This window comes from Ranitomeya variabilis, chromosome 5 (genome assembly GCF_051348905.1).
Source record: "Ranitomeya variabilis isolate aRanVar5 chromosome 5, aRanVar5.hap1, whole genome shotgun sequence".
NCBI classification, from domain to species: domain Eukaryota; kingdom Metazoa; phylum Chordata; class Amphibia; order Anura; family Dendrobatidae; genus Ranitomeya; species Ranitomeya variabilis.
The window spans coordinates 31,921,589-31,942,979 of NC_135236.1; the positions used below are offsets into that span (position 1 = coordinate 31,921,589).

General features: G+C 48.9%; 1 long non-coding RNA gene across 1 annotated transcript in view; it reads right to left on the reverse strand.

Moving 5' to 3' along the window:
* LOC143774251 (uncharacterized) overlaps positions 1–21,391 on the reverse strand; it is a 129,850-nt gene that overhangs the window by 54,714 nt on the left and 53,745 nt on the right. The gene's annotated exons all lie outside the window — the stretch shown is intronic.

Here is a 21,391-nt window from a genome sequence, read left to right on the forward strand (position 1 = left end):
CAAACAGTCTTGTTTACTGATAAGTGTTGAGCAACCCTGGATGGTCCAGATGGATGGAGTAGTGGATGGTTGGTGGATGGCCACCATGTCCCAACAAGGCTGCAACGTCAGCGAGGAGGTGGAGGAGTCATGTTTTGGGCCAGAATCATGGGAAACAGCTGGTGTTGTGAAATTGGATTTTGGGCTCCCCGGTGGCCACTGGTGGAATTGAACTGGTGTGCATCATCCTCTCTGTTCACCTGTTTCCATCAGGATGTGGGAGTCGCTATTTAGCCTTGCTCCTCTGTCACTTCCATGCCGGTCAACATTGTAATCAGAAGCCTTTCTGTGCATGTTCCTGCTGCTAGACAACTCCCAGCTAAGTTGGACTTAGTCCTTGTTTGTTTTTGCATTTTGTTCCAGTTCACAGCTGTAGTTTCGTTTCTGTGTCTGGAAAGCTCTTGTGATCTGAAATTGCCACTCTGGTGTTATGAGTTAATACTAGAGTCTTAAAGTAATTTCAGGATGGTATTTTGATAGGGTTTTCAGCTGACCATGAAAGTGCCCTTTCTGTCTTCCTGCTATCTAGTAAGCGGACCTCAATTTTGCTAAACCTATTTTCATACTACGTTTGTCATTTCATCTAAAATCACCGCCAATATTTGTGGGGGCCTCTGTCTGCCTTTCGGGGAAATTTCTCTAGAGGTGAGCCAGGACTATATTTTCCTCTGCCAGGATTAGTTAGTCCTCCGGCCGGCGCTGGGCGTCTAGGGATAAAACGCAGGCTACGCTACCCGGCTACTGTTAGTTGTGCGGCAGGTTTAGTTCATGGTCAGTTTAGTTTCCATCCTTCCAAGAGCTAGTTCGTATGTTTGCTGGGCTATGTTCTCTTGCCATTGAGAACCATAACAGTTTGACCGGCCAAAAAGGGTTAAATTAATTGACAGAGAAAGGAGAGAAAAGAGAAGTCTGCTGAAGATTTTTTTTTTTTTCTCAGTTCTGAGTGTGCTTGTAATTGAATCTCTTGCAAGTCTGCCTATATTGCAGCCTTTCTCTCTCTCTCTCCTTCTAATCCTGGAATGGCTCTGTGTTCACCTGTTTAAAATGGATATTCAGAGTTTAGCTGCAGGTTTGAATAATCTCACCACGAAAGTTCAAAACTTACAAGATTTTGTTGTTCATGTTCCTATATCTGAACCTAGAATTCCTTTGCCTGAATTTTTCTCGGGGAATAGATCTTGCTTTCAAAATTTCAAAAATAATTGCAAGTTGTTTTTGTCCCTGAAATCTCGCTCTGCTGGAGATCCTGCTCAGCAGGTCAGGATTGTGATTTCTCTGCTCCGGGGCGACCCTCAGGATTGGGCTTTTGCATTGGCTCCAGGGGATCCTGCGTTGCTCAATGTGGATGCGTTTTTTCTGGCCTTGGGGTTGCTTTATGAGGAACCTCAGTTAGAACTTCAGGCGGAAAAGGCCTTGATGTCCCTATCTCAGGGGCAAGACGAAGCTGAAATATACTGCCAGAAATTCCGTAAATGGGCTGTGCTTACTCAGTGGAATGAGTGCGCCCTGGCGGCGAATTTCAGAGAGGGTCTCTCTGATGCCATTAAGGATGTTATGTGGGGTTCCCTGTGCCTGCGGGTCTGAATGAGTCCATGACAATGGCTATCCAGATCGATAGGCGTCTGCGGGAGCGCAAACCTGTGCACCATTTGGCGGTGTCTACTGAGAAGACGCCAGAGAATATGCAATGTGATAGAATTCTGTCCAGAAGTGAACGGCAGAATTTTAGACGAAAAAATGGGTTGTGCTTCTATTGCGGTGATTCAACTCATGTTATATCAGCATGCTCTAAGCGTACTAAGAAGCTTGATAAGTCTGTTTCAATTGGCACTTTACAGTCTAAGTTTATTCTATCTGTGACCCTGATTTGTTCTTTATCATCTATTACCGCGGATGCCTATGTCGACTCTGGCGCCGCTTTGAGTCTTATGGATTGGTCCTTTGCCAAACGCTGTGGGTATGATTTGGAGCCTCTTAAAACTCCTATACCCCTGAAGGGGATTGACTCCACCCCATTGGCTAGCAATAAACCACAATACTGGACACAAGTAACTATGCGGATTAATCCGGATCACCAGGAGATTATTCGCTTTCTTGTGCTGTATAACCTACATGATGTGTTGGTGCTTGGATTGCCATGGCTGCAATCTCATAACCCAGTCCTTGACTGGAAAGCTATGTCTGTGTTAAGCTGGGGATGTAAGGGGACGCATGGGGACGTACCTGTGGTTTCCATTTCATCATCTATTCCCTCTGAGATTCCTGAATTCTTGACTGAATATCGTGACGTTTTTGAAGAACCTAAGCTTGGTTCATTACCTCCGCACCGGGAGTGCGATTGTGCCATAGATTTGATTCCGGGTAGTAAATACCCTAAGGGTCGTTTATTTAATCTGTCTGTGCCTGAACATGCTGCTATGCGAGAATATATAAAGGAGTCCTTGGAAAAGGGACATATTCGTCCTTCGTCATCCCCCTTAGGAGCCGGTTTTTTCTTTGTGGCTAAGAAAGATGGCTCTTTGAGGCCGTGCATTGATTATCGGCTTTTGAATAAAATCACGGTTAAATATCAATATCCGTTGCCACTGCTGACTGATTTGTTTGCTCGCATAAAGGGGGCCAAGTGGTTCTCTAAGATAGATCTTCGTGGGGCGTATAATTTGGTGCGAATTAAGCAGGGGGATGAGTGGAAAACCGCATTTAATACGCCCGAGGGCCACTTTGAGTATTTGGTGATGCCTTTTGGTCTTTCAAATGCCCCTTCAGTCTTTCAGTCCTTTATGCATGACATTTTCCGTGATTATTTGGATAAATTTATGATTGTGTATCTGGATGATATTTTGATTTTTTCGGATGACTGGGACTCTCATGTCCAGCAGGTCAGGAGGGTTTTTCAGGTTTTGCGGTCTAATTCCTTGTGTGTGAAGGGTTCTAAGTGCGTTTTTGGGGTTCAAAAGATTTCCTTTTTGGGATATATTTTTTCCCCCTCTTCCATCGAGATGGATCCTGTCAAGGTTCAGGCTATTTGTGATTGGACGCAACCCTCTTCTCTTAAGAGTCTTCAGAAATTTTTGGGCTTTGCTAACTTTTATCGTCGATTTATTGCTGGTTTTTCTGATGTTGTTAAACCATTGACTGATTTGACTAAGAAGGGTGCTGATGTTGCTGATTGGTCCCCTGCTGCTGTGGAGGCCTTTCGGGAGCTTAAGCGCCGCTTTTCTTCCGCCCCTGTGTTGCGTCAGCCTGATGTTGCTCTTCCTTTTCAGGTTGAGGTCGACGCTTCTGAAATCGGAGCTGGGGCGGTTTTGTCGCAGAGAAGTTCCGATTGCTCCGTGATGAGACCTTGTGCTTTTTTCTCGCGTAAATTTTCGCCCGCCGAGCGGAATTATGATGTTGGGAATCGGGAGCTTTTGGCCATGAAGTGGGCTTTTGAGGAGTGGCGTCATTGGCTTGAGGGGGCTAGACATCAGGTGGTGGTATTGACTGACCACAAAAATCTAATTTATCTTGAGTCCGCCAGACGCCTGAATCCTAGACAGGCGCGCTGGTCGTTGTTTTTCTCTCGGTTTAATTTTGTGGTGTCCTACCTGCCGGGTTCTAAGAATGTTAAGGCGGATGCCCTTTCTAGGAGTTTTGAGCCTGACTCCCCTGGTAATTCTGAACCTACAGGTATCCTTAAGGATGGAGTGATATTGTCTGCCGTTTCTCCAGACCTGCGGCGGGCCTTGCAGGAGTTTCAGGCAGATAGACCTGATCGTTGCCCACCTGGTAGACTGTTTGTTCCTGATGATTGGACCAGTAAGGTCATTTCTGAGGTTCATTCTTCTGCGTTGGCAGGTCATCCTGGAATCTTTGGTACCAGGGATTTGGTGGCAAGGTCCTTCTGGTGGCCTTCCCTGTCTCGAGATGTGCGAGGCTTCGTGCAGTCTTGTGACGTTTGTGCTCGGGCCAAGCCTTGTTGTTCTCGGGCTAGTGGATTGTTGTTGCCCTTGCCTATCCCGAAGAGGCCCTGGACGCACATCTCGATGGATTTTATTTCGGATCTTCCTGTTTCTCAGAAGATGTCTGTCATCTGGGTGGTGTGTGATCGTTTCTCTAAGATGGTCCATTTGGTTCCCCTGCCTAAGTTGCCTTCTTCTTCCGAGTTGGTTCCTCTGTTTTTTCAAAATGTGGTCCGTTTGCATGGTATTCCGGAGAATATCGTTTCTGACAGAGGTACCCAATTCGTGTCTAGATTTTGGCGAGCATTCTGTGCTAGGATGGGCATAGATTTGTCTTTCTCGTCTGCTTTCCATCCTCAGACTAATGGCCAGACCGAGCGGATGAATCAGACCTTGGAGACATATTTGAGGTGTTTTGTGTCTGCAGATCAGGATGATTGGGTTGCTTTTTTGCCTTTAGCGGAGTTTGCCCTCAATAATCGGGCCAGTTCTGCCACCTTGGTGTCTCCCTTTTTCTGTAATTCGGGGTTTCATCCTCGATTTTCTTCTGGTCAGGTGGAATCTTCGGATTGTCCTGGAGTGGATGCTGTGGTGGAGAGGTTGCATCAGATTTGGGGGCAGGTAGTAGACAATTTGAAGTTGTCCCAGGAGAAGACTCAGCTTTTTGCCAACCGCCGGCGTCGGGTTGGTCCTCGGCTTTGTGTTGGGGACTTGGTGTGGTTGTCTTCTCGTTTTGTCCCTATGAGGGTTTCTTCTCCCAAGTTTAAGCCTCGGTTCATCGGCCCGTACAAGATATTGGAGATTCTTAACCCTGTGTCCTTCCGTTTGGACCTCCCTGCATCTTTTTCTATTCATAATGTTTTTCATCGGTCATTATTGCGCAGGTATGAGGTACCGGTTGTGCCTTCCGTTGAGCCTCCTGCTCCGGTGTTGGTTGAGGGCGAGTTGGAGTACGTTGTGGAAAAAATCTTGGACTCCCGTGTTTCCAGACGGAAACTCCAGTATCTGGTCAAATGGAAGGGATACGGTCAGGAGGATAATTCTTGGGTGACTGCCTCTGATGTTCATGCCTCCGATTTGGTCCGTGCCTTTCATAGGGCTCATCCTGATCGCCCTGGTGGTTCTGGTGAGGGTTCGGTGCCCCCTCCTTGAGGGGGGGGGTACTGTTGTGAAATTGGATTTTGGGCTCCCCCGGTGGCCACTGGTGGAATTGAACTGGTGTGCATCATCCTCTCTGTTCACCTGTTTCCATCAGGATGTGGGAGTCGCTATTTAGCCTTGCTCCTCTGTCACTTCCATGCCGGTCAACATTGTAATCAGAAGCCTTTCTGTGCATGTTCCTGCTGCTAGACAACTCCCAGCTAAGTTGGACTTAGTCCTTGTTTGTTTTTGCATTTTGTTCCAGTTCACAGCTGTAGTTTCGTTTCTGTGTCTGGAAAGCTCTTGTGATCTGAAATTGCCACTCTGATGTTATGAGTTAATACTAGAGTCTTAAAGTAATTTCAGGATGGTATTTTGATAGGGTTTTCAGCTGACTATGAAAGTGCCCTTTCTGTCTTCCTGCTATCTAGTAAGCGGACCTCAATTTTGCTAAACCTATTTTCATACTACGTTTGTCATTTCATCTAAAATCACCGCCAATATTTGTGGGGGCCTCTGTCTGCCTTTCGGGGAAATTTCTCTAGAGGTGAGCCAGGACTATATTTTCCTCTGCCAGGATTAGTTAGTCCTCCGGCCGGCGCTGGGCGTCTAGGGATAAAACGCAGGCTACGCTACCCGGCTACTGTTAGTTGTGCGGCAGGTTTAGTTCATGGTCAGTTTAGTTTCCATCCTTCCAAGAGCTAGTTCGTATGTTTGCTGGGCTATGTTCTCTTGCCATTGAGAACCATAACAAGCTGGTAAGGCCCTTTAAGGTTCCTGAAGGTGTGAAAATGATCTCTGCAAAGTATATAGAGTTTGTGACTGACAACTTTCTTCTATGGTCTAAAAAACAGAAACGTGCATTCAGGAGCAAAACCATCTTCATGCTGACAATGCCCCATCTCATGCTGCAAAGAATACCTCTGAGTCATTGGCTGCTATGGGCATAAAAGGAGATAAACTCATGGTGTGGCCACCATCTTCCCCTGACCTCAACCCTATAGAGAACCTTTAGAGGATCATCAAGCAAAAGATCTATGAGGGTGGGAGGCAGTTCACATCAAAACAGCAGCTCTGGGAGGCAAAGAAATACAAGTAGAAACTCTGCAAAAACTCACAAGTTCAATGGATGCAGGAATTGTGAAGGTGATATCAAAGAAGGGTCCTATGTTAACATGTAACTTGGCCTGTTGGGATGTTTTGGCATTAAATAGCTTTTTTGTTCAGTGAATGTGACCTCCTAATGCTGCAAATTCCACAAATGAGCATTTTCAGTTCTTTATAACATATCAAATGTTCAGAAATTCTACTGTGTGTAGAGGCCGCAGGTAAAGAAGGATGCAGGGACAAATGGGAGCCAGAAAGCAAACAGCGTTTTTTAACTTTTCTTTTAACTTCCAACCCAAAAATATAACAACAGTTTTCCACGCAGGGAACTTGAGTACAAGTATACAATATCACAGTAAATCCTAACTACTATATAGGAGGCCTGAACTATACCCGAAGAACGCGGCCGCGCCTCACTAGTACCTCTCCTACTAAGGTAAAGTCAACAACGTTCACTTATCAGTGCTGTCTCAGCGATGTAGTCCCGGTGGTGAGGCTCCGTCAGCGACGTAGTCCTAGTGGTGAGGGAAGGCGGTGTCCTCCGACGTCGAGCCCAGGTGTAGATTCGAGTCCAGAATGTCTTTTGCGGTGCTGCGTTACCTCCCGCAGGCGGACGTTGATCCGGGGTAACAGTTTCCACGTCCAGAGAGGAGTCTTTTTGAGGAGAATTAGCAGAATTATCAGTATCAGTCACAGCTAAGAAAAACCCAGGAGGGCCCGGAGCACTCGGTGGCAAGATGCTCCCGGGGAGCGCGGTAATACTGTCCCTGAGCTGATCAGCACTACCCCTCTGCCTGGGGGGTCGCTGACGACGAATGCGCCTCTTTTTAGGGGCTCTGGTAATTGCCCGCAGTGTCTGTTGCACGTTTTCCCCCTGCTCCCAGCGAGTCTCACTGCGGCCTGCACACACACAACAACTGCGCTGCAGTTTCCTCTCCTCAGAGATTTCCCGCGCTTCTCTGCCCCTGCTTTCGCGCATTTTGCTTTTTATCCTCTCCTCTCCCTGCGTCACTCTGCCTCCTGTCACATGAGCCTGGCTTCCCATGCGCCCCTCAAATCCGTCCCCCGGAACCCCGACTCCCGGCAACAATGGTTCCACCCGTCTGCACAGCTCACCAGGTCCCTGTCCCCTACATTCCCCCACCCTGTATGCTCGCCAGTCCCCGGGCGAGGCCTTCGCACTGACAGGTCGCCCACCTGACGGGTTGTTCCACACTTGGGTCTGTCTAGTGTGTAAGTCAGGACTCTAGCGAGTTGGGGGTCTACCGGCAGTAGAACGTTCAGAACGTCGTGGCTCGGGTCCTTGTGTAGGGGGTGTTGGGGGAATGTCGTCAGCGGAAGGGTGACTGGTCAGGGGTAGTGTAGTAGTCGAGATAGGGGGAGTATTTTGACGCCGTTCTTCTTCTTCATCATCTTCTTCATCCCACCAATGGTTGTTGGGGGACTCAGTCGTAGGTGGCTCTTCCCTGATTGCGGATGTATGTTGCGATGAAGAATGCGAGTACCTGTACTTCCGGGGGCCTCAGACTGCACTTCATATATAGGTCCATGCGGGTCTATACGGCGAAGCACCCGATAGGGCGTTTTTTCCCAACGATGGTCTAACTTGTTTTGCGGTCTTTGCTCTCGAACGAGTACTCGATCACCTGGCCGGAACTCTGGGGGTTTTGCTGTAGGGGTGCTCCGATGCTCCACTTCCCGAATTCGAGTGTGTACCAGTCGGTGTAAGGTCTGCAGCCGATGATCACGCACCCACGAAGCCATCCCTGTTCGGGGGCCTTCTTCCTCCGAAGACAGTTCCAGATCTGTCATGCCTTTTCCTGGGCGCCCAAAGACCACTTCATACGGGGTGCGTCCTGTGACTTGATGAACTCTATTGTTGTAGACCCACACTAGGTCAGACACATACGCCGGCCAGCGGGCCTTCTGATCTTGTTCTAGCGCACGCAGCATTTGAAGCAAAGTCCGGTTAAACCGCTCACAAGCCCCATTTCCCTGGGGGTGATACGGTGTGGTGCGTGACTTATCAATGCCGTAGAGGCGATGCAGCTCTTCCATGACTTTGCCCAAGAAACAGGCGCCTTGATCCGAATGTATTCGCCTCGGACAGCCGTAAACTTGAATAAAGTTCTTACAGATAGCGCTCGCCGCCGACTCAGCTGTCTGATCACGGGTAGGGGTGACTACCGCGAATTTTGAAAAATGATCTACCATAACGAGGCAGTGTTCGTAGCCTTGATGCGCTGCTCCAATGGTAATGTAGTCTATCATTAATACTTCAAAAGGGGCAGACGTCGTGATGCTCTGCACAGGCGCCCTTTCCTCCGGTGACTTGGTTAGCTCACATTGTCGACATTGTCTACAGGCAGTTTGTACTTCCGCAAGCAGCCGAGGATGATAGAACCGAGTTTGCAGCCACTTAAACGTCCTCTTCACTCCGAAGTGTGCCCCGGACTCATGAGCTTCTTTAGCAACTGCGGCCACCACGGGCCCTGGTAAGACCATCTGCCAGGTCGGCTCGGAATCTGCCTGAGCCATGGTTAAGTGGCATAAGAGCCCGTCCTGAAGAGTTAGGCGCTCCCACTGCCGCAGAAGAAGGTTCAGGTCTGACGGGAGAGTTTGTCCAGGGGTTCTCACGGGCAATAGACCATTCGTTATCCACTGTCGCAATGGAGCTAGTTCCTGGTCTTCCTGTTGCAGCCGTATCCATTCGTCCCGACTCTGAACCAACAGTCCTGTAGCCGTTCCGTTCCCGGTCTGTTCCCGGCTCACAGCCGTCCGAGCAGCGCCCCCGATGGCGTAGGGGATTTCTTCTCCCTCCAGCTCCTCATCTCGGTTAGTTCTTGGGGGGTTCTTCCGCAGACGAGATAACGCGTCAGCATGAACATTCTCCGCTCCTCGCTTGTAGAGGATACGGTATCTGTACTTGGCCATCCGGGCTACCCAGCGCTGTTCCAGGGCACCCAATTTCGCATTTTCCAGATGTGCCAATGGGTTGTTATCCGTGCGTATCAGCACCTCGGAACCGGCCAGGTACTCAGCGAACCGCTCCGTCATAGCCCACACTACGGCCAGCAGCTCCACCTTGAAAGAACTGTAATTGTCCGGGTTCAACTCAGAGTCATGAAGAGACCGACTCGCATAGGCGATCACTCTCTCTCGCCCATCCTGAACCTGAGACAACACAGCCCCCAATCCCTGAGAGCTGCCGTCGGTGTGTAGGATGAACGGTTGCGAAAAGTCCGCATAAGCCAACACCGGCGGCTCCATGAGAGCTGTCTTCAAGTCCCGGAACGCTGCTTCTTGTGGCTCCTGCCATTGTATCTTCTTTCCCCGTTCCTTGGGGGAGCTTCCTTTCAGCAGGACTTGTAGATTGTGAGAACGGCGAGCAAAGTTCTTCACGAAGCGCCGGTAGTACCCAGCGAGGCCCAAGAACGCCCGTACATCCTTGGCGGTCTCCGGTGTGGGCCACTCCTGGATTGCGGCAATCTTCTCCTGCGATGGCCGGACTCCTTCGGCGGACACCACATGCCCCAGGTACTCGATCTGTTCCCGGAACAAGTGACACTTCTGGGGCTTCACCTTAAGCCCGTATTTCAGCAACCGGTCTAGTACCTGCTCCAGTCGGCACAGATGTTCCTCGAATGTTGGAGCATAGATGATGATGTCATCCAGATAAATGAGAGTGGCCTCGAAGTTCAAATCCCCCAGACACCGCTCCATTAATCGTTGGAAGGTGCCTGGAGCGTTGGCCAGCCCAAACGGCATTCGATTGAACTCGAATAGTCCCATGGGAAGGATAAACGCTGTCTTAGGACGATCTGCTTCTGTCATCGGGACCTGCCAGTATCCGCTGGCTAGGTCTAAGGTGGAAAAATATTTGGCCCGACCCAGCACGGAGAGAGACTCCTCGATACGGGGAAGTGGATAAGAGTCTCGGACGGTGCATGCGTTTAGCTTACGATAGTCCACACAGAACTGGAGCGTGCCGTCCTTTTTCCGCACCAGCACGATCGGGGCAGCCCACGGGCTCTGACTCTCGCGGATCACTCCCTTTTGTAGCATCTGGCCTAACAACGTCTTTACTTCCTGGTACATCTGCGGGGGAATCTGTCTGTACCGCTCCCTGATGGGCACTGTATCTCCGGTCGGAATTCCATGTTCGATGGCCGTGGTACAGCCAAAATCATCTTCATGTTGTGCGAACACTTTAGCATAATGTCCAAGGAGTCCTGCACTTGTGAGATCTGTGATGGATCCAGGCCCGACAATTCCGTCCGCATGTGCTCCAGAATAGTTTGACCCTTTCGAAACGCTATTGGCTCAGGATCCTGCGTAGACCAGACACTGACCATCCAGGGATCAGGGGAATCCACCGTTAACTGCAAAGTATCTGGAGGGGGCATCACTTCTAAAGGTCGTAACACTTTGGCCATCTCACTTCGGACCCGTAGCACGACATCGTGTTCGTCCACATTCACACATCGCACTGGTACGGCCCCATTTTTAACAGTAGCCAGGGATCGGGCCACCAGCAGTCCTGTGGGCAAAGGGGATGTAAAGGTGGGCTCAATCTGTACTTGTACTCCTTCTAGAGGGATGCGAGCTCGTATGGGCAGGGATATAACAGTCTGTCCTGGGGGGAACGTCACCTTTGCTGTCGGGGAAGTAATTACTCTCCCTAGTATGTCTCCCTCCTGACAGGTCTCTTGTACCCGGACTTCCTTCACTAACTGTCTGAACACGGAGCCCTGAGGTGTACTGGTCCCCCACTGATTGAGTGTCTCTTGCGTAGTCTCCCCTAACAGAAAACTGCCAAAATCTTTCAATACGTTCATCCCCAAGGTCACAGTATGTTGTGGGCCGGGATCTCCCCGTGTTAACACAACCCCCCGGCGGCCCAGGTCCTTCCCACATAAAGATATTTGCATCCAGGTGACCCCTTCCACTGGGATGGGCAGCTGATTGGCGGCCTGTAACCGAATTACGGGACCCCATTGGGGTCTGACTGTCAAAGGAAAGTGTTTTCTAAAATAAGCCTCGGGCATAGTCGTGACTTGGGACCCGGTGTCCACCAGACAACGGACAGCCCGCCCTTCAAACTCTGCCCAAACCAGGGGGCAGCTGGCAACCAAATTTCCGGGACTTTCACCACCCATCCGCGGGGACTCTGGCTCCGAGCGTCGTCCCCTTAGCTCGGAGCCCTCTAGTTTAACGCCTGACGGGACGAGGCCCTCCCTCTCCGGGGGCACTCCCGTGCGAAATGTCCTGCCTCCCCGCAACCATAGCAAGCACCGGGGACTGGATAATATCCTGGACGAGCGCCACGAGCTGGACTCCCAGACCCTTGCCCCCGGGGTAGCTCCCTTGGGCTTCGCGCATTCTTTTTAACTTCAGCCAGTTCGTCTCTGATTTGTTTGAGCTCCTGCCGCATCTCCTGAACCCACGACGGCTCACCCCCTCCTGGTGCAGCGGTCTGGATAACCCGAGTCTCTCCTGTCAGGACCGTCACCCCCCTCTCTTGCTCCCGGGTGCGGGCCTCATTGCCTATGTCGGAGAAAGTCAGGCGCGGGTCGACCCGCACTCGTTCACGTAGAGCCTGTTTGGTCAACTCATCTCGCAGTCCCGTCACCAGTTGGTCGCGCAGGGTCACGTCAACATGTCCCATCCCCATACCATCTTTCCGCACGATTGCAATGTTTAGCTCTTGCAGAGCATTCATGTACTGAGTGACAGTCTCGCCTTCTTTTTGTCACCGTCCAAACAACCGGGCCCGCAGCTCTCCCACGTCGGTGGGATCCCCGTGCGTCCCCTCTAACACATTTAACACCCCGGTAAAAGTATTCCGCTCTGTGGGGGGTCTCAACATCACTGAATCTCGGGCCTCTCCGTCTAAGGCCATAATGGCCACCTCTGCTTCCAGGGCCGGGGTCATAGGATGCATCCTCAGCAGCCCCCGCATCCTTTCAGTCCAACTCCACAACAACATGTTGCTCCCATTAAACTTGGGCAGGTTATTCAACATGGCCCCCAATGAGAGAGACGCTCTCGGCCCAGCCCCATCCTCCGTATCTTCTGGCTCCCTCTTTGGATCCTGCATCCTGCCGACTACGCCAAATGTAGAGGCCGCAGGTAAAGAAGGATGCAGGGACAAATGGGAGCCAGAAAGCAAACAGCGTTTTTTAACTTTTCTTTTAACTTCCAACCCAAAAATATAACAACAGTTTTCCACGCAGGGAACTTGAGTACAAGTATACAATATCACAGTAAATCCTAACTACTATATAGGAGGCCTGAACTATACCCGAAGAACGCGGCCGCGCCTCACTAGTGACTCCCTACTAAGGTAAAGTCAACAACGTTCACTTATCAGTGCTGTCTCAGCGATGTAGTCCCGGTGGTGAGGCTCCGTCAGCGACGTAGTCCTAGTGGTGAGGGAAGGCGGTGTCCTCCGACGTCGAGCCCAGGTGTAGATTCGAGTCCAGAATGTCTTTTGCGGTGCTGCGTTACCTCCCGCAGGCGGACGTTGATCCGGGGTAACAGTTTCCACGTCCAGAGAGGAGTCTTTTTGAGGAGAATTAGCAGAATTATCAGTATCAGTCACAGCTAAGAAAAACCCAGGAGGGCCCGGAGCACTCGGTGGCAAGATGCTCCCGGGGAGCGCGGTAATACTGTCCCTGAGCTGATCAGCACTACCCCTCTGCCTGGGGGGTCGCTGACGACGAATGCGCCTCTTTTTAGGGGCTCTGGTAATTGCCCGCAGTGTCTGTTGCACGTTTTCCCCCTGCTCCCAGCGAGTCTCACTGCGGCCTGCACACACAACAACTGCGCTGCAGTTTCCTCTCCTCAGAGATTTCCCGCGCTTCTCTGCCCCTGCTTTTGCGCGTTTTGTTTTTTATCCTCTCCTCTCCCTGCGTCACTCTGCCTCCTGTCACATGAGCCTGGCTTCCCATGCGCCCCTCAAATCCGTCCCCCGGAACCCCGACTCCCGGCAACAATGGTTCCACCCGTCTGCACAGCTCACCAGGTCCCTGTCCCCTACATGTGCATAATAATTTGGAACAGTGCATTTTGAGTTTCTATTCGTTTTGGAGATTATACTGTTATCACTGGGAGGTTTCTTCAATAAAATTCGATGTATAATCTAACGGGTGATGACTTTTATTAGACTGACTGTCATTTGCACCGACCATTTAGGAAAATCTGATAAAAATGTAATTTGCATAACAATTTGGAACATAGTGTACAGTGTAATCCCGCCATCCACATGTCCCCATATACAGTGTAATCCCGCCATCCACATGTCCTCCATATACAGTGTAATCCCGCCATCCACATGTCCCCATATACAGTGTAATCCTGCCATCCACATGTCCCCATATACAGTGTAATCCCGCCATCCACATGTCCTCCATATACAGTGTAATCCCGCCATCCACATGTCCCCATATACAGTGTAATCCCACCATCCACATGTCCCCCGTATACAGTGTAATCCCGCCATCCACATGTCCTCCATATACAGTGTAATCCCGCCATCCACATGACCCCATATACAGTGTAATCCTGCCATCCACATGTCCCCATATACAGTGTAATCCTGCCATCCACATGTCCCCCGTATACAGTGTAATCCCGCCATCCACATGTCCTCCATATACAGTGTAATCCCGCCATCCACATGTCCTCCATATACCGTGTAATCCCGCCATCCACATGTCCCCCATATACAGTGTAATCCTGCCATCCACATGTCCTCCATATACAGTGTAATCCCGCCATCCACATGTCCTCCATATACAGTGTAATCCCGCCATCCACATGTCCTCCATATACAGTGTAATCCCGCCATCCACATGTCCTCCATATACAGTGTAATCCCGCCATCCACATGTCCCCATATACAGTGTAATCCCGCCATCCACATGTCCTCCATATACAGTGTAATCCCGCCATCCACATGTCCTCCATATACAGTGTAATCCCGCCATCCACATGTCCCCATATACAGTGTAATCCCGCCATCCACATGTCCCCCATATACAGTGTAATCCTGCCATCCGCAGGTCCCCATATACAGAGTATAATCCTGCCATCCGCATGTCCTCCATATACGGTATAATCCAGGGTAGACACTGATAGCTTGGGGATCTGTTATGACCCCAATGGCAGAGGGTCTCAGAAATAATAACCAAGTCTGCAAACACAAAAAACCAGCTCATAGGGCAGTGGTAACTGGGCTGACCATATATCTAATCCTAGCACCACAAATAGAAGTAGCCGGGGAACGTGCCTACGTTGGTTCTAGACGTCTCGCGCCAGCCGGAGAACTAACCCTAGAAGGGAAAAGAAAGACCTTTCTTGCCTCCAGAGATAAGACCCCAAAAAGTTGGATACAAGCCCCCAACAAATAATAACGGTGAGGTAAGAGGAAAAGACAAACATAAGAATGAACTAGGTATTTAGCAAAGAGAGGCCCACTAGCTAATAGCAGAATATAGTAAGATGACTTATATGGTCAGCAAAAACCCTATTAAAATATCCACGCTGGATATTCAAGAACCCCCGAACCGACTAACGGCCGGGGGGAGAACACCAGCACCCCTAGAGCTTCCAGCAAGATCAGAAATCACATTTAGTACAAGCTGGACAAAAATAGAAGCAAAGCAAATAACCCAAATAACCAAAAAGCAAGACTTAGCTTAATTTTGCAAAAACCAGGACCAGCGGACAGGAGCAAACAGAAGGATCTGATTACAACGATGCCAGGCACTGGACTAAGGATCCAGGAAGTTAATATAGCAACACCCCTGGACTAACGGCCCAGGTGAGTGCCAAAGTGAAGAAAGACAATCCCAGAGTCATATCACTAGTGACCACAAGAGGGAGCCAAAAAGTCTAATTCACAACAGTACCCCCCCCCTTAAGCAGGGGTCACCGAACCCTCACCAAGACCACCAGGGCGATCAGGATGAGCAGCGTGAAAGGCACGAACTAAATCGGCCGCATGCACATCAGAGGCAACCACCCAGGAATTATCCTCCTGACCATAGCCCTTCCACTTGACCAGATACTGAAGCCTCCGCCTGGAGAGACGAGAATCCAAGATCTTCTCCACCACGTACTCCAACTCGCCCTCAACCAACACCGGAGCAGGAGGCTCAACAGAAGGAACCACAGGCACAACGTACCGCCGCAACAAAGACCTATGGAACACGTTGTGAATGGCAAACGACACCGGAAGATCCAAGCAAAAGGACACCGGATTAAGGATTTCCAATATCTTGTAAGGACCGATGAAGCGAGGCTTAAATTTAGGAGAGGAGACCTTCATAGGAACAAATCGAGAAGACAGCCATACCAAATCCCCAACACGAAGTCGGGGACCCACACCGCGGCGGCGGTTGGCAAAACGCTGAGCCTTCTCCTGTGACAACTTTAAGTTGTCCACCACATGATTCCAGATCTGCTGCAACCTATCCACCACAGAATCTACCCCAGGACAGTCAGAAGGCTCCACATGTCCCGAGGAAAAACGAGGATGGAAATCAGAGTTGCAGAAAAAAGGCGAAACCAATGTAGCGGAACTAGCCCGATTATTAAGGGCAAACTCAGCCAACGGCAAGAAGGTCACCCAATCATCCTGATCCGCAGAAACAAAACACCTCAAATAAGCCTCCAGAGTCTGATTAGTTCGCTCCGTTTGTCCATTAGTCTGAGGATGAAAGGCAGACGAAAACGACAAATCAATGCCCATCCTAGCACAAAAGGATCGCCAGAACCTGGAAACAAACTGGGATCCTCTGTCAGACACAATATTCTCAGGAATGCCGTGTAAACGAACCACATTCTGAAAGAACACAGGAACCAGATCGGAAGAGGAAGGCAGCTTAGGCAAAGGTACCAAATGGACCATCTTAGAAAAGCGATCACATACCACCCAGATGACAGACATGCCCTGAGAAACCGGAAGATCTGAAATGAAATCCATGGAAATGTGTGTCCAAGGCCTCTTCGGGACAGGCAAGGGCAAGAGCAACCCGCTGGCACGAGAACAGCAAGGTTTAGCCCGAGCACAAGTCCCACAGGACTGCACAAACGACCGCACATCCCGAGACAAGGAAGGCCACCAAAAGGACCTAGCCACCAGATCTCTGGTGCCAAAAATTCCCGGATGCCCTGCCAACACCGAGGAATGAACCTCGGAAATGACTCTGCTGGTCCACTTATCAGGAACAAACAGTCTGTCAGGTGGACAAGAATCAGGTCTCCCAGCCTGAAATCTCTGCAACACACGTCGCAAATCCGGAGAAATGGCTGACAAGATAACTCCCTCTTTAAGAATACCAACTGGTTCTGCGACTCCCGGAGAGTCAGGCACAAAGCTCCTTGAAAGAGCATCAGCCTTCACATTCTTTGAACCTGGTAAATACGAGACCACAAAGTCAAAACGGGAGAAAAACAATGACCAGCGGGCCTGTCTAGGATTCAGGCGTTTAGCAGACTCAAGATACATCAAATTTTTTTGATCAGTCAAGACCACCACACGATGCTTAGCACCCTCGAGCCAATGACGCCACTCCTCAAATGCCCACTTCATGGCCAACAACTCCCGATTGCCAACATCATAATTCCGCTCAGCAGGCGAAAACTTCCTAGAGAAAAAGGCACAAGGTCTCATCACAGAGCTACCAGGGCCTCTCTGCGACAAAACGGCCCCTGCCCCAATCTCAGAAGCATCCACTTCAACCTGAAAGGGAAGTGAGACATCAGGCTGGCACAAAACAGGCGCCGAAGTAAACCGGCGCTTCAACTCCTGGAAAGCCTCCACGGCTGCAGGAGCCCAGTTAGCAACATCAGAACCTTTCTTGGTCATATCCGTCAAAGGTTTAACAATGCTAGAAAAATTAGCAATAAAACGACGGTAGAAGTTAGCAAAACCCAAGAACTTCTGAAGACTCTTAATTGACGTGGGCTGAGTCCAATCATGAATAGCTTGGACCTTGACTGGGTCCATCTCCACCGCAGAAGGGGAAAAAATAAACCCCAAAAAGGGAACCTTCTGTACTCCAAAGAGACACTTTGAGCCCTTAACAAACAACGCATTCTCGTGCAAAACCTGAAACACCATCCTGACCTGCTCCACATGCGAGTCCCAGTCATCAGAAAAAAACAGAATATCATCCAGATAAACGATCATAAATTTATCCAGATACTTCCGGAAAATATCATGCATAAAGGACTGAAACACTGAAGGAGCATTAGAGAGCCCAAAAGGCATCACCAAGTACTCAAAATGACCTTCGGGCGTATTAAACGCGGTTTTCCATTCATCTCCTCGCTTAATGCGCACAAGGTTGTACGCACCACGAAGATCTATCTTGGTGAACCACTTGGCACCTTTAATTCGGGCAAACAAGTCTGACAACAGAGGCAAAGGATACTGAAATTTAACAGTGATTTTATTCAAAAGCTGATAGTCAATACAAGGTCTCAAAGATCTGTCCTTCTTGGCCACAAAAAAGAATCCCGCACCAAGAGGGGAAGAGGAAGGACGGATATGCCCCTTCTCCAGAGATTCCTTGATATACGAACGCATTGCGGTATGCTCAGGTAGAGACAGATTAAATAGTCTACCCTTAGGAAATTTGCTACCTGGAATCAAATCTATGGCACAGTCACAGTCCCTATGAGGGGGCAGAGCACTGGACCTGGACTCGCTGAACACATCCTGATAATCAGACAAATACTCAGGAACTTCCGAAGGAGTAGAGGAAGCAATAGACACCGGCGGGGAATCACCATGAATACCCTGACAGCCCCAACTTGACACAGACATTGCCTTCCAATCCAAGACTGGATTATGAGTCTGTAACCATGGCAAACCCAAAACGACCAAATCATGCATTTTATGCAGAACAAGAAAACGAATCACCTCCCGATGTTCAGGAGTCATGCACATGGTTACCTGTGTCCAAAACTGCGGTTTATTTTCCGCCAATGGCGTAGCATCAATACCTCTAAGAGGGATAGGATTTACCAACGGCTCAAGAACAAAACCACAGCGCTTGGCGAATGACAGATCCATAAGACTCAGGGCAGCACCTGAATCCACAAACGCCATAACAGGGTAAGAGGACAATGAGCAAATTAAAGTTACAGACAAAATAAATTTAGGTTGCAAATTACCAATGGCGACAGGACTAACAACCCTTGTTAGGCGTTTAGAGCATGCTGATATAACATGTGTAGAATCACCACAGTAAAAACACAACCCATTCTGACGTCTATGATTTTTCCGCTCATTTCTAGTCTGAATTCTATCACATTGCATTAAATCAGGTGTTTGTTCAGACAACACCACCAGAGGATTAGCGGTTTTGCGCTCCCGCAAACGCCGGTCAATTTGAATAGCCAGCGCCATGGAATCATTCAGACTTGTAGGAATGGGGAAACCCACCATCACATTCTTAATGGCTTCAGAAAGGCCATTTCTGAAATTTGCGGCCAGAGCGCACTAATTCCACTGAGTAAGCACGGACCATTTCCGAAATTTTTGGCAATACACTTCAGCTTCATCCTGGCCCTGAGAAATAGCCAGCAAGGCTTTTTCTGCCTGAACCTCAAGATTGGGTTCCTCGTAAAGCAATCCAAGCGCCAGAAAAAACGCATCAATATTTGCCAATGCCGGATCTCCTGGCGCTAGCGAGAAGGCCCAATCCTGAGGGTCGCCCTGTAAAAAAGAGATAACAATTTTAACTTGCTGAGCTGAGTCTCCAGATGAACGGGGTCTCAGAGATAGAAACAATTTACAATTATTCCTGAAATTCCTAAACTTAAATCGATCTCCAGAAAACAGTTCAGGAATAGGTATTTTAGGTTCAGACAAAGGACTCCTGGTAACAAAATCTTGTATGCCTTGCACACGAGCAGCAAGCTGGTCCACACTTGTAATCAAGGTCTGGACATTCATGTCTGCAGCAGGCACAAGCCACTCCGAGGTAAAGGGGAGGAAGAGAGGAAAAAAAAACAAAAAAACCCTCAATTTCCTTTCTTATAATCCCACTTCTGCAATGCATTAAACATTCAATGTTGGCCTGGCATACTGTTATGACCCCAATGGCAGAGGGTCTCAGAAATAATAACCAAGTCTGCAAACACAAAAAACCAGCTCATAGGGCAGTGGTAACTGGGCTGACCATATATCTAATCCTAGCACCACAAATAGAAGTAGCCGGGGAACGTGCCTACGTTGGTTCTAGACGTCTCGCGCCAGCCGGAGAACTAACTTACCCTAGAAGGGAAAAGAAAGACCTTTCTTGCCTCCAGAGATAAGACCCCAAAAAGTTGGATACAAGCCCCCAACAAATAATAACGGTGAGGTAAGAGGAAAAGACAAACATAAGAATGAACTAGGTATTTAGCAAAGAGAGGCCCACTAGCTAATAGCAGAATATAGTAAGATGACTTATATGGTCAGCAAAAACCCTATTAAAATATCCACGCTGGATATTCAAGAACCCCCGAACCGACTAACGGCCGGGGGGAGAACACCAGCACCCCTAGAGCTTCCAGCAAGATCAGAAATCACATTTAGTACAAGCTGGACAAAAATAGAAGCAAAGCAAATAACCCAAATAACCAAAAAGCAAGACAGCTTAATTTTGCAAAAACCAGGACCAGCGGACAGGAGCAAACAGAAGGATCTGATTACAACGATGCCAGGCACTGGACTAAGGATCCAGGAAGTTAATATAGCAACACCCCTGGACTAACGGCCCAGGTGAGTGCCAAAGTGAAGAAAGACAATCCCAGAGTCATATCACTAGTGACCACAAGAGGGAGCCAAAAAGTCTAATTCACAACAGGGATCCTGTGCAAGAAATACAGGTGTTTCTCACAAAATTAGAATATCATCAAAAAGTTAATTTATTTCAGTTCTGGAGACTGGCTAGGCCACTCCATGACCTTCATATGCTTCTTATGAAGCCACTCCTTCATTGCCCCTAGTGGTGTGCTTGGGATCATTATCATGCTGAAAGACCCATCCACATTTCATCTTCAATGCCCTTGCTGATGGAAGGGGGTTTGCACTGAAAATCTCACGATACACGGATCAGTCATCCTGGTCCATTTGTATAGAACCAGCCCCAGAGCATGATGTTGCCACCCCCATGCTTCACAGTAGGTATGATGTTCTTTGTATTCATCTCAGCATTCTGTCTCATCCAAACACAACGAGTTTTGTCTCTACCAAACAGTTCTACTTTGGTTCCATCAGACCATATGACATTCTCCCAATACTCTTCTGGATAATCCAAATGCTCTCTAGCAAACATCAGACGGGCCCAGACACGTACTGGCTTAAGCAGGGGACACATTTGGCACTGCAGGATCTGAGTACCTGGCAGCGTAGTGTGTTATTGATGGTAGCCTTTGTAACGGTGGTCCCAGCTCTATGCAGGTCATTCACTAGGTCCCCCGTGTGGTTCTGGGATTTTTTTTCACCGTTCTTGTGATCATTTTGACCCCACGTGGTGAGATCTTGCGTGGAGCCCCAGATCGAGGGAGATTATCAGTGGTCTTGTATGTCTTCCATTTTCTTATTATTGCGCCCACAGTTGATTTCATCACACCAAGCTGCTTGCCTATTGCAGATTCAGTCTTCCCAGCCTGGTGCAGGGCTACATTTTGTTTCTGGTGTCCTTCGACAGCTCTTAGGCCTTCACCATAGTGGAGTTTGGAGTGTGACTGTTTGAGGTTGTGGACAGGTGTCTTTTATACTGATAACAAGTTCATACAGGAGCCATTACTACAGGTAATGAGTGGAGGACAGAGGAGCCTCTTAAAGAAGAAATTACAGGTCTGTGAGAGACAGAAATCTTGCATGTTTTTAGGTGACCAAATACTTATTTTCCCCCATAATTTGCAAAATAAATCTTCCAAATTAGACAAGGTGATTTTCTGGTTTTGTTTTCTCATTTTGACTCTCATAGTTGTGGTCTACCTATGATGTTATGATGTCAATTACAGGCCTCTCTCATCTTTTTAAGTGAGAGAACTTGCACAATTGGTGGCTGACTAAATACTTTTTTCCCCACTGTACATACAGTATGTACACATAGATACACACATATACAGTATATACAGTGGTGTGAAAAAGT